This window comes from Felis catus, chromosome E1 (assembly GCF_018350175.1).
Source record: "Felis catus isolate Fca126 chromosome E1, F.catus_Fca126_mat1.0, whole genome shotgun sequence".
NCBI lineage: Eukaryota > Metazoa > Chordata > Mammalia > Carnivora > Felidae > Felis > Felis catus.
Window position 1 is genome coordinate 4,568,287 of NC_058381.1, and position 11,700 is coordinate 4,579,986.

An 11,700-nucleotide genomic window follows, 5' to 3' on the forward strand; every position below is an offset into this window, starting at 1 on the left:
TAGTAAATCGCAAGAAAAAGCCAGTCTTATCAATAGCCTCATCTCCAGAAAACTGTAGACTCAGTTTCCTTGGAGTCTCAACATCACCCTCCATAGTGATATGGGAACAAAGGCAGAAGGAAACAGCAGGTAAAATTAAATGTCCTTATAACCTGCAGCCCATTTGACAAATACTTGAGGCCGGCAGAGTAAAACGTTTCTCCAGGAACTCCCTGCGGTCTTAATGCTAATGCTCTACCTTAGCTTGACCATAGCCAGGCCTCCAGGATCCTGAGAGTCGTTAGCATATGAAAATCTCACCGGAAACTTCCCTTGGACCTGACCTCCCCCAACTCCCAAATGTATAACCCTTCTCTCCACAGGGTCTGGGACAGCTCTTCCTGCCCACGGGTCCTGTCTCCATGCTTTAATAAAATCACCTTTTTGCACCAAAGACGTCTTCAAGAATTCTTTTTTGGCCATCGGCTCCAGACCCCACGAACCCCACCATCACCTCAAAAATCCTCATCACTATCACCTTCAAAAACAATCTTCTTGGGGTGCCTGGGTGGTTCAGTTGTCTAAGCATCCAACTTTGGCTCAGGTCATGATCTCAGGGCTCTTGAGTTCGAGCCCCACGTTGGGCTCTGTGCTGACAGCTCGGAGCCTGGAGCCTGCTTCAGATTCTGTGTCTCCCTCTGTCTCTGTCTTTCCCCTGCTCGTTCTCTCTCTCTCTCTCTCTCTCTCTCTCTCTCTCTCAAGAATAAAGAAACGTTAAAAAAAAATCTCATTAGGACTTAGAGCTTCAACATAGTAACATTTTTGGTGGCGGAGTGGGGTCGGGACACAAACATTCAATCCTTAATGGATAAGGAAAAGGAAGACGGGACCACATCTTGGACCTCACATGCCAACAACGCCTGTTGTCCTCTTGTGAGCTGTGGGGAGCCACGCGGGTTGTGACATGATCGGATTAGCTTTCCGGTTGGTCAGCTTGAGTTGCAACCTGCAAACTTTTAAATGTATGAAACATTTCAGAAGACTCGTCGATAATACAATAAGCAGTCACCTACCCCACCGCCTCGCTTGAAAAATACATTACAGATGAAGTCCCAGGATCTCTCTCCTGATTCCGAATTCAGCTTAGTTTATTTTGTTTGGTCTGTTTGGGGTTTTTTTGAGGGCCCTTGGATAGGGCAAGAAGGAAAACAGGGCATGAATCCTTGAATATATGGCGTGTCCTCAGCACCATGCCAGGTACTGTAGGATTACACATATCAGAGAAGCAGACATGGCCGGGTGAAAAACAAACAAACTTGTGCATTCCCAGAATAAGCAGATTCCCTTCTGAGACCAGGTGCAGCACGCTGGCGGGGGCATATGTTTTTGGAGCACAAGTACGGGCCACGATGGAATATTTGCACAGAATGTGCAGGCAGGACTCCTTCTGATGCACATGTAGAGGAACGGTGTGGCCAGAGGAACTCTGAACCGCGTCTCGGGAAGGTTTGCAGTTCCGAACGGACTCCGAAGGATGGGTGGAGGGGCGGGGATACAGGTAGTATTCTATCTTTTCACCCAGCGGATGGCTGGGACTTTGGAAGACAAAGAAGAGGACATGGGAAGCGAGCAGCTGGTGATGTCAATGGTGTTGAAGAAGATTTCACTTCCTGGGCAAGAGGTGAATACAGGACCACTGGCCACAAAGTTAGAGAAGAATGCGTTTGGCAGGAGATATCCCAATGGCATCAAAGGGCATCGAAAAAAGGTTGTTATGGGATGTGGAGCGGACACTTGTTGCTTTGGTCTGTTCGGCATCCACTTACCATCTTCTTTCAACAGCCTCTTTATCTTGGAAGGGAAACCATCCGTCTTTTTCTCATGGTCTATGTGGCCAAAGAGGTTTCATCCCATCTTTTAGCACCAAAAAAAGTCACCAGAATTTCAATGATTGATTCAGAGGTGGCCCCACGACCCTATCTGGACCAATGAGAGTTGTCACTGGCACTTTGCTCAAATGGCTGGCAGTGACGTGTTCTTTCTTTCTCTATTAGAGAGGTAAGGTGATCAATTATATGTTTGGAGCTGCTGGATGACACCTTGCTTTAAGGAGACTGAGAATGAGGTCAACATAGCAGAAAGCTGAGCCTGATGATGGAGAGAGAGAGAAACACCTTAAAACATTACAGTACCTGGATTTAACCGTGCCTGAAGCTAACCCTATCGCTTGGACTTTCCAACTATATAAGCCAATATTCTCCCTCCCAGCCCTCTGGTTTAGTGTAGTTTCAGTCGACTTACTGCCACGGATACTTGAGGAGAAAATGGAAAACAGTCTTGGTGCAAGAGTCCAGAACAGATAACAGAGACAGTGTCATTATTCCTGAGCAAAAATAGAGACTAGAACTTTATGATTTTACACGTCTATCTCCCAATGCAAAGGGTATAGGGAACGGATAAGGCAAGATTTTCATGTTACTGAAAGAAGCAAAACGTAATTTCATAAACATCACTGCCACTTGGAGGGGATTCATGACTAGCAGGGCCAACGGAAGGATACATGTTGTTTAAAAGATGCAAATCCAATGGAAAGGGCAAAGTGTGTAACAGCTCCTGCAAAGAAAGTCTGCCAGGGGCGCCTGGCTTGCTCCATTGGTAGAGCATGTGGCTCTTGATCTCGGGGTCATGAGTTCAACCCCGCCATGTTGGGTGTAGAGTTTACTTAAACAGATAGGGGTGCCTGGGTGGCTCAGCTGGTTAAGCGTCCGACTCCTGATTTCGGCTCAGGTCGTGATCTCACGGTTCGTGAGTTCCAGCTTGGGATTCTCTCTCTCCCTCTCTCTCTGCCCCTCCCCGACTTGTGCTCTCTCTCAAAAAATAAATTAATTAAAAAACTTAAAAATAAATAAATAAAAAGAAGAAGGTCTATCCATCAGTGTGGAAGGCTTTTGGGTCAGGACTAACACAGACACAAGACCCCGCTCCACCTGCCCCACCTCCCTCCCCACCGGGCCCGAGGAAGCTTCTAGACGACGCTTTCCTAACACATGTCCCAAAGGCCACGATACAGGGTCACTTATAAATCCATGTCCCAGATATAAGGGATAGGACTTTCGTGCCAGATGCTGGCCAAGTGTTTCATAAATAGGTTCACTTACTCTTCACTGCAAATTTAAGAGGGACATTCCAGAATGATCCTCATTCCATAGATAAGGAGATGGAGATTGAGCAAAGCTAAAAAAAATTCCCGAAATGAGGTCAGTGTTCTAGCCAGGATTTGAACTCAGCCATCTGGATCCTAACCACTACATTATGTTGCGTATTTCCTTTCATTTGTGTAAATTCCTCATTTTATTGTGTGCTTAGACTTCTGTGGCTTGCATATTACCCTTCTTTTCTTTTTCTTTTCTTTTTCTTAGTAGTTTGTTTGTTTGTTTGTTTTAGTAGGCTCCACACCCAACATGAGGCTTGAACTCACAACCCTGAGATCAAGAGTTGCACCCTCCACCATCTGAGCCAGCCAGACACCCCTCTTTTTCCCCTTCTACTTGATATCATAATAGAGGCACTTTCCCATTTTGTTTAAAGCTCTTAACTTTTTTAATTAAAAAAAGTACACACATGTCAAATGAGAGAGACTAATCTAAGGGAAGCTATGAACCCATCACAAGGCTTCAACAATTATCAACCAATCTTATTTCCTCTGTCCACGCCTCACTCCATTATCTAAAGCAAATATAGAGAGCACATTATTTTATCTGTAAATAAGGCAGCGTGCAATTTTAGTAATTTGTTTCTTTTTTATCTTCCATCTCCTCAGGAAACCACAGCCCTGTTGGTCGAGTAACGATTACATCCAATGGAAAACTTCAATATTTGGTCACAGAGTGAAGAGCTCTTGGTTTTAGTCCCTGAATCCCTCTTTGAAATGACCTAAGTAATTTCTTAATGTTGTCGGAATCCAGTCTGTGCTCAGATTTCCCCCCTGTAAACATTACTGTGAATGCTCTCCTTAATTTGATTCTGAGGACACATCGGGAAGAATTTGGTGGGTGGTATGGAAGTGTCAGAACTCTTGAGCCAATGTGTCCCTGTCTCTGCGGAATCCGAGATTGCAAACCAACAAAGATGCTCCCCAGATGTCGGAAACCCGATTTCCAAAAGTTCAGTAGAAAGAAATATGTCTGACTCCCTTTCTCACTGCTCTGTCCAATATGGTAGCACTAACCACAGCTGGCTGTGTACATTTATATTAGTGAAAATACAGTTTTAGGGGCAGCTGGGTGGCTTAGTCGGTTATGCTAATACGACTCTTGATTTTGGCTTAGGTCATGATCTCACGTTCGTGAAATCAAGCCCCATGTTGGATTCTGTGCCAGTGTGGAGCTTGCTTGGGATTCTCTCTCTCTCACTCTGTCTCTGTCCCTATCCTTCTCTCTCTCTCTCTCAAATAAATAAATAAAAACTTTAAAAGAATCTTTTAAAAAATACAATTTTAAAGTCAGTCCCTTGTTTGGCATCAGCACTGAGTAGGGACGTGCGGTGAGAGGTTGCCATATTGGACAGGACAGACACAAGACATTCCCACACCATCACAAAAGTTTCCGTTGGACAGTTGGTGTAGAGTCGGAGAAGGAATGGTATTCACAAGGGGCAAGAGACTCTAAACAATTTTTTTTTAATCTGAATTTATAATTGCGGAAGTTCTTGGAAGAATGCAGCGTGCCCACATAGGGAACTTGACCAACTTAACATTCAAGAGGAAGTCGGATATATGCCTCAGGTCTCACTGCTCATTTAATAGCTTTAATTGAATGGTCTCCATCTAGCCCTGTGCCAACAAAAGGTTTTGCTTTATTTTTAAACGTACTTCCTTTTCTCTAAAAAAAACCCAAAAAACAAAAAACAAAAACCGATTCCTGCTCAGCAGTGGAAAACATGAAGTTAGCCCGGTCTTATAAATATCAGCTATGTCCTGCCACTTCCAGTTTTAAATAGTTTCATTTCAAGAAAACATTCTGTCACATTCAGATATTGGTATTTTCTATCGCAGTCTGGTTCAGACCCCCTGCCCAGGGCTCGGGAAGCAGAAGACAGCCTTGTCCATTGGTGCCCTTTCCCTTCCTCCTAACAGCCCCTCCTGTCTGCTCCAAGGGTCCCCTTGTGGGAAGTGACAAGGATCTCTCCTCTCTCTGCGAGGCCAGCCTTCTCTGTTTGGCCAGTCCCTCCCTCAGTGTCCGGCTCACTTGTCTGGATCCACCTGTGTGGGGAATCCAGGTAGGATTCAGCTGTGATGCCATACTTGGTGTAGGCAATGACCCTGACAGTACGTCTGTCCAAAGTCCCAGGCTGGGTGGACCTTCAAAGACTGGGGGTCAAGCTTGCAGACCCTCAGCCACTCTGACTGTCACGGGGGAGACTCCCTCCTTGGTCACCGAGGCTGGCTTTCCTGACTCAGTCCACCTTTACCCAAGATGGCAGAACTTCTCCTAAGGGTCTTCTTGTAGGAAATGCCAGGCATGAGGCTCCATCCTCTTTCTGCCAAGCGCAATACCCCACAACTGCATATACACCAGTGGGGTGCCAACTGCCAATAAGTGACTCCAGAAAAAAAGGGGTTACGTGTCCCCATTCCAGACTTTCCTACCTCACAGACCTATTTCCCTTGGAGCTCACCAGTTTGAGAAGACAGGTCAAGAGTCCCCATACTTCATGGCATGGGAGCGATGGTTGAAGATATAATTACTTCCTCAAGAACTCTGCTCCCTCTCAAAGACATCCCCCTCATCCTCCTTTGCCCCCCTTCCCGTTATCTTACCTCTTCCTGGTGTTTTAAAGCTCATGATCCAGGTTGAAAGGGTATATTGGTTATCTATTGCTGTGGATCAAGTTACTCCCAAACTTAGCAGCTTAAGGCAACAAACTATTATTATCTCACATCGTTTCTGAGGGTCTGGAACCCAAGTGTGGTCTAACTGGGTGGTTCTGGCTCAAGGTTTCTCATGTGGTTTCAGTCAGGATGTCAGCTGGACACGCATCATATGAAGGCTTGACTGGGGCTGGAGGAACCACTTCCAAGATGGTGTGCTCACATGCCCATTGGCCAGAGCTTTAATTCCTTGCTGCATGGGCCTCTCCAGAGGATTGCTCATGACATGGCAGCTGACTTCTCCCAGAGCAACTGACCTGAAAGAAAGAGAATAGCCAAGATGAAGTTGTCTTTTATAACTTAATCTCAGAAGTGACATACATTATCTTCTGCCGTATTCTGTTGGTCTCACAGACCAACCCTCTTACAGTGTGGGAGGAGAGCTATCTCACGGCAAGAACACCAGGAGGCAGGGATATTGGGGGTCGATGGAGGCTGGCCACCATGATGAGGCTCATTGATTGTGAGGGTCTGGCTGGGAGTCAAGCTCTCTTTTAACTTAGCCCTTCAGAATTAAGCAAGTTGTTTTCACCATGCACGAGGTTTTCCAGAAAAGTCCCAGTAATGGTTTGGCTTCAATTACCTTCCATACACCTGCTTATTAAATTACATTTTGTGGGGCGCCTGGGTGGCTCAGTCGGTTACGCGACCGACTTCGGCTCAGGTCATGATCTCGCGGTCCGTGAGTTCGAGCCCCGCGTCGGGCTCTGTGCTGACAGCTCAGAGCCTGGAGCCTGTTTCAGATTCTGTGTCTCCCTCTCTCTGACCCTCCCCCATTCATGCTCTGTCTCTTTCTGTCTCAAAAATAAATAAACGTTAAAAAAAATTAAATTACATTTTGTTATTATGATAAAAGTAACATGTATTAAGTGTTAAAAAAGGAAAAAAAGACACAGACAAGTAAAAAAGCAGACAAAAGTCATGTCTTAGTTCACTATTCAAAATCAAACCTTGACATAACGGTTTTATAGAATTTTCTTCTGTATGAATGTTTACTTTTGCAGATTCTTCCTTGTTGGCTCATGCTTCTAACAGCATCTTGTAAATATCTGTATTTGTTGGTGATCCTATTCCTAAGGATTTGCTTCAGGAAATATTCAAGTCCATGAGCAAAGCAAAACTTCAACCAATTTAACCCAATACATTCATCTGATAACCTTGATGTTTTATATTTGTTTGCATTTCATATTTAGAAATATTTCTTCATGGTTTCTGATTCCAGAAGTTTCTCATGCTCGTCTGAGTTTACCTAAATTAATTTTAAGTGGCACGATTTTTTTTAAGTTTCTACTGTTTTTGCACCATAATAATAATAATAAAAAAGGTATAGTTATGGCCATTTGGTGCCCTCCATGACTATGCTTTTCTTTCATCATGTTTTTGGTTTCTTTGTTCTTTTCCTCTAAAGTTTGAAAGAATTTTTCAAGTCGGTCCGTACATGTGAATATTCACCTTAAAAACAAAATTTTGTTCTTAACCTTTATTTGTTTTGAGAGGTGAAAACGTGTGCACATGTGAGCGGGGGAGGGGCAGAGAGAGAATCCCAAGAAGGCTCTGGGCTGTCCGCACAGAGCCCCATGCGGGGCTCGATCCCATGCACCCATCGCGAGATCGTGACCTGAGCTGAAGTCTGACCCTTAACCGGCTCAGCCACCCAGGTGCCCCAACAAAGTGTCTTTGTGGCACCAGTTCTGAGCTGAGAGGAGTAATCTGCTTCCAGTTTCCTTATACTCCTCCTTTATCGCCCGTTTGATGTGACTTCGACAAGGCTACACGTTACCCAGTGCTCACAAGTGTACCTACCACCTGTCACCGCATGACACGGTTACAGTACCATTGGCTATATTCCTGATGTCGTGCTTTTCATCCCTGAGACTTATTTGTTGCACATCTGGAAGCCTGGACCCCTCCCTCCCCCCCCCTCACCCATTTTGCCCATGCTTACCCTCTGGCAACCACCAATTTGTTCCCTGTATTTATGGGTGTATTTCTGCTTGTTTGTCTGATATTTTTTTAAGTTTAATTAATTAGTTAATAATTTCTTCAAATTTACATCTGAGTTAGTTAGCATATAGTGCAATAATGATTTCAGGAGTAGATTCCAGTGATTTATCGCCTACGTATAACACCCAGTGCTCATCACAACAAGTGCCCTCCTTAATGCCCCTCCCCCGTTTAGCCCATCCCCCCACCCCATGCCCCACCAGCAACCCTCAGTTTGTTCTCGTATTTAATAATCTCCTATGTTTTGTCCCCCTCCCTGTTTTTATGTTATTTTTGCTTCCCTTCCCTTATGTTCATCTGTTTTGTCTCTTAAAGTTCTCATATAAGTGAAGCCATATGATTTTTGTCTTTCTCTGACTGACTAATTTCGCTTAGCATAATACCCTCCAGTTCCATCCACGTTCTTGCAAATGGCAAGATTTCATTCTTTTTGATTGCCAAGTAATACTCCATTGTATGTATGTATATATATATATATATATATATATATATATATATATATATACCACATTCATCCATGGATGGACATTTGGGCTCTTTCCTTACTTTGGCTATTGTTGATAGCACTGCTATAAACATTGGGGTGCATGTGCCCCTTGGAAACAGCACACCTGTATCCGGTGGATAAATTCCTAGTAGTGCAATTGCTGGGTTGTAGGGTAGTTCCATTTTTAATTTTCTGAAGAAGCTCCATACTGTTTTCCAGAGTGGCTGCACAGTTTCCATTCCCATATTTATTTATTTTTGAGAGCAAGAGAATCTCAAGACATGGGGCTCAATCCCACAGACCTCGAGATCATGACCTGAGCCAAGATCAAGAGTCGGGGACTCCACTGACTGAGCCACCCAGGTGCCCCTGTTTGATCTCTTAATTTGCTCTTCAACAAAATATGATTTAATGTTTGTCAATAAGCAGAAGACAAATTGCCTGTGTTCTCATGGGGAGCATGGTTCCATGTCCTTCCTCGTCAAGGATCTTCCAAGTAGATCTTTGTCTCCTTCGTTGATGAAAAGAGCCTCTCACTTGGGACTCCCCACCTTTACCAGGTGACATCTTCCTCTTGCTCCTCTCATAGGCTTTGGAGAGAAGTCAGATTCAACTGATTCAGCACCAAGTCCGCCTGCACTAATGGCGGGGCAGGAGAGAGTAAAAATGCCAGTGACCTTCTCCCAGAAATGGGGCTGATAATAGCGTCTGTGGATGAACAGCTCACAAAGGTCATGATGTCCTGCAGACAGCAAGCATTTAATAAGTGGTTGCTGCCGACATTATTATTCTATTGTTGGTATTTTATTACTGTAATGTATCTTTGTGTGTCCGTTTTGTTCATTTTTTTTTTTTTTATCCTTACCAACCAGAACAGTGCAGGAGCCATTCGAGACACTCCAGAAATATTTGTTGCATGAATGAAGTTTTGAGAATTTGGAGAGGCGATCATCGAAATGGGTCACCATGCGCCATGTTGAATCAGACGTTGGTAGTGTTGCTTGCAATAGTGAAGAATTTTGAATCAACCTACGTGTCAAATAGCAGGGGTCAGTTGAATCAATGATGGCGCTTGACGTGCTGGAATCCTATGTCCTTTCTTGCAGAGCATATCGTGCAATACTTTGGATGGGGGAAATGTTTACTTCTATTGTTGGAATGAAAAAAAAAAGGGAGTTACACAACAGTATGTACAATATGATCTCAAATACATAAGAAGTGTGTATGCATAGAGAAAAACTGAAAATAAGGTTTGGAAAGCATGGATCCAGGGGCACTTGGGTGGCTCAGTCGGTTAAGCCTCTGACTTCTGCTCTGGTCGTGATCTTGCGGTCTGTGAGTTCCAGCCCCGCGTCGGGCTCTGTGCTGACAGCTTAGATCTTGGACCTGCTTCAGATTCTGTGTCTCCCTCTCTCTCTCTCTCTCTCTGCCCCTCCCCTGCTCACACTCTGTCCCTCTCCCCAAAATATTTTAAATAAACATTAAAAATTTAAAAATAAATGTGAGACTATAAAGGAGTTAAAACGAATGAATTAGATCTATATGTATCAATATAGATACAGTTCAAAGCACAATATCTAGTCCTGGGAAGATACACGCATGCAATGTTACTCATGCAACATTTTCAAATTAAAAACATCCATAATGTACATGGATACATGGATACAATGTTCATGGATACATATAAGCGTACTAAAAACACAAAAGCCACAGCTACTCCTCCTTTAGGAGGTGGGAAGGGGTTGAGAGTTTTAACTGCGTTTCCTCAAAACAAAAAAATAAAACCCACAAACAACCAAGATCTCTAAGACAATATGGCAAACTACTAACATGTCTCATCTGGGTAGTCGGTCCATGGATACAAGCATGATATTAATAATACTTAGCCACTGACGTCCCCTGGGTATCGACCAGCCAGAGCAGACACTGATCATAATGTTGGAGCCCCATCCTGAGGTGCCAGCCACCACATTAGTTGCTGGATCGTGGGTGGGTCCTTGAGAAAGAGCTGATGCCATGTAAACTGCGACCAGGGTTGTTAGGTAGGCTCATAGGTAATTATCTCTCAGGCTGAAGGCGTGCTTCGTAGATTGCCAGGGGACCCGCTTCTTAGCTGCCTTCTCTCTCTCTCTCTCTTTTAATATTTTTTATTTTTTTTGAGAGAGAGAGAAACAGAGCATGAGCAAGGGAGGGTCAGAAAGAGAGGGAGACAAAGAATCCCAAGCAAGCTCCAGGCTCTGAGCTGTCAGCACAGAGCCCGACACGGGGCTCGAACCCATGAACCATGAGATCATGACCCGAGCCGAAGTCAGATGCTTAGCCAACTGAGCCGCCCAGGCGCCACGGCCACCTTCTCTTCAATGGTGTCCTCTGTGACTTGGATGAAAACCACGGAGATATTAAGTAAGATTTGCAGGTGATGCAAAGCCAGAATGGCTGAGTATTCCTATGCTTGACTGAATCTTAAGACTCTTCAAACTCCTACTTGACTCTCAAGAGGTAAGACTGAATCTCTAACGTAATAATAATCCCAACAGGTGGCAAAGAGACACAAGAGCCAATTAAACAAAATTAAAGAAGTGTAAATACAGTATTTCATCGAGCTTAAAATCACTTACTGGTTACAGACACCCGGCATGGCAGGCTGTCACGTGAGAATTCCAGGAGTCTTAAAGCCTTTTATAATCTGCTGGTGGGAGTATAAATTGGTTTCTGGAGGGTAATTTGGTGACAGATCATTAAAAGCCTCCCAAGAAAACACATATCTTTTGAACTAGCAATTCAACCTCTAGGGATTTTTAAGAAATCAGGGTGCCCCTGGTGGCTCAGTCAGTTGAGCAACCGACGTTCGATTCTGGCTCAGGTCATGATCTCGGGGTTCGTGGCGGGGTTCGTGGGTTTGAGCCCCGCACCAGACTCCGTGCTAGCAGAGAGGAGCCTGTGTGGGATTCTCTCTCTCCCTCTCTCTCTCTCTCCCTCATGGTAAGGCACTGTGGGTTGGGGGAATGGGGAGATGTTGGCAAAAGGGTGCAAACTTCCAGTTATAGGATTAACAAGTTCTGGAGATGTCATGTACAGCAAGGTTGTAGCAGGATTCTCGCACAGAGAGTTGTGGCACTGAGGTTTTTCTTTCTTTTTATTTCTTCCGGAACATCTCAGTTGGGTTCATACCGGAAGAACTGAGTCCTGAATGCCACATGACGTAACTTTCTATATATTTTTTACTTCTTTGTCTCCCATGTATGGTAACATACAAACCTGTAGTCTGATTAAGTGGTCTCATGTTACAAGGTGGTGAGGG

The 11,700-nt window shown here is 44.4% G+C and overlaps 1 non-coding gene across 1 annotated transcript; it reads right to left on the reverse strand.

The window, feature by feature from the left end:
• Positions 1–3,783: 3,783 nt before the first annotated feature.
• On the reverse strand, positions 3,784–3,914 carry LOC111557910. The gene has a single exon (XR_002738319.1). It is a non-coding gene; the product is annotated as a small nucleolar RNA SNORA25 (small nucleolar RNA).
• Between the last annotated feature and the right edge of the window lie 7,786 nt (positions 3,915–11,700).